Genomic DNA, 2,645 nt, shown 5'->3' on the forward strand with positions numbered 1-2,645 from the left:
TGATTCACTCTTGTGCTGTTTTCCTTGCTTCAGTGTAAGGGAAAAAATGTATACTGCAAATACATGAGCATGTCATGAGCATGTGTGTATATGTGTGTATACGTGATGGGAAACTGAGATTAAAAATACTGTCTTGGGCACAGAGGCCCTTGTGGGATGGCTTTAGCAGCAGTCATAATGGGTTATGCATACTCTTCATATAGACATTACCATCTCCTTAAATACGTTATACCTAAAATGTAATTGGGTCCAGCTGAATAAGTGCCAGGTTGTAGTTTACTTTAGAGATATAATAAATAGCTACCACTGATCCAGTGTAACAGTGTGATCTGAAGCAGTTAGTCCAGTTTAAATTCATTAATGCTCTGACCTAGATGGCCCAGGCTAGCCTAATATCATCAGATCTCAGAAGCTAAGCAGGGCTGGCCCTGGGTAGTACTTGGATGGGAGACCACCAAGAAAGTCCAGGGTCACTACGCAAAGACAGGCAATGGCTAACCATATCTGAACGTCCCTTGACTTGAATACCCTACGGGGTCACCCAAGTTGGCTGCAGTTTGGCAGCACTTTCCACCACCACCACCAAATCTATTAACAATGGATTTAGGCTGGATTAGCGCTGCCTAGGGTCACACGGATAGTAACTTAGTGTGTTTTATGTAACACAGATACAGTTGCTAGGTACAGGATGTCAAAAGGGATAGTAAAATGGGGGTTAGTGTGGAAAGCAAGTGATGCTTAAGCCTTTTTACTAACACCATTATGGAATCTGTCTTGATCTTGTTATAAACAAAGGAAGTTTCAGCAGGATTCAGAATGTATTCTTTTATGCAATTGCCATTCATTTCAATTGAGTATGACCCCTGCACTACTGTTTATTTGTTTTTATAGCATTTAATTTGCAGCTGTAACTGAGTTGTCAAAATAAGTGAATAAGAGAGCTTGATGTCATGGGAATTGAGTCTCTTGAGTGGCATTGGATGTGACAGCTCAGCGAACCTGTGGAACTTTCCTACACAAAATCCCTTTGAATAAGCAACATCAGACTGATGTGGAAATGGTTGTGCATTGGACTGGCTGGGCCTGTTCATCTCATCTGAAACCACTTTGAAATAGTGACTTGCTTCACAGTTAGTCTATGGCAGATACGAGATTTGAAGCCAGGCCTCCACAGCCTTTTCTCTTTTTATGTTGTGGCCTGGTAGTTTGTGCTCAGTCCTGGATTTCTCTCCGTAGTTCAAACTCAGGGGTGCATGACAGTATTCCTTCTCTTAAGCAGGGAATAAATTGACCACCCCAGTTTTAGGTGGATTCTTTCTTTTTTATATGAAGTTGCAGAAAAGCAAGGACAGAGGGGTCTAGTTGGTTGGGAGTATATGTTTTATTGTGGGTCTTTGGGGAGAGGCAGCGGAAAGAGAATAAAGAGCATTGGCTTAAGAACTTGTATAACTTAGAATCAAAAGTATGCCTCATAGTTCCATTACAAGAATATTCACTAGCATATTCTGGGCAACTTGGGCCTACAACAGATGTTTAGATCTGATCATGGGAGCAGAGTTTGGGCATAAAAGGGATTTCTTCAGCATGCTGAGGCAAGCCTGATGACATAGCATTGTAAAATGCTGTTTTCACACAGCCTCTTTTTAAGGGACACTGCTCTTCCTGCTTACAGTGTATATTATTCAGATTTATTTATGTTTGATAAAGCTGTCAATTATTTTCTGCTATGCCTTACAGATTTTTGAGCCCAGACATTTGTGCCTGCTAACACTGAGCTGAGAGCAAAAGTTACAAAATGTCTCATATCTTTGCCAAAACAATGCTAATTCACTGAATGTCATAAATGGAGCAAGAAAGCCAAAGAGAGATTATTGGGATTGAGTCTTTGACACTTATTACAGGTACAATCTCCTAAAAAAATTCTCCTGTCCAAGGCACTCTAAACTTAATGAGAGTTGTGGAAGAGCAGCTTTCATTTAGTTCAATGGCACTTGTGCAAGAGAACCTAGAGGATTGTACCCCAGCATATAATAGTTATAACTATGTGGGATGTTCTTATTTTAATTCTCTTAAAACTTGCCTTCTCACAAAATGACTGGCACTGTCCTGACATATGAAGGATATATCCATGTACATGGTCCTTTTCTTTCTTACTCAAAACTATTTTGATTGTCCAGTTTATATGAAAAGACTTTTAGTTTTACTACCAGAAGTTTGATTCCCCCCTTCTTCCCAACTTTAAAAGGGGGGCAGAGACCTATTTATGCTGGATATCAGGCAGAATTGACTGCATGATTGCAAAAACTTTACATAGCGGGGGAAAAGGGCTCTTATAAAGAAATTCCCAGCCTGTGGTTGTAAGATGCAAATAATCTTTGACTTACCCATTGACCTTTCCCATTTATTTTGCAGTCCTCACAAAAGACTGAAATGATAGAAAATTTTAAAAAAATGTTAACACACATGAAAAAATAAAATGTACCCAAATAAATTATAATGATGTGCTGCACTTCTTGAAATTTTCTTATCAGTTACTACAGTTTCATTTAATTAATGGTATGTGCATGGTGTGTTAACATGGCCTGCTAAAGATGTACCTCTAGCTAAAAGCTAACTTGATGGCCAGCATGTGTCTTTGGAATTTC

This window comes from Gekko japonicus, unplaced genomic scaffold (assembly GCF_001447785.1).
Source record: "Gekko japonicus isolate JY-2015 unplaced genomic scaffold, Gekko_japonicus_V1.1 scaffold1971, whole genome shotgun sequence".
NCBI lineage: Eukaryota > Metazoa > Chordata > Lepidosauria > Squamata > Gekkonidae > Gekko > Gekko japonicus.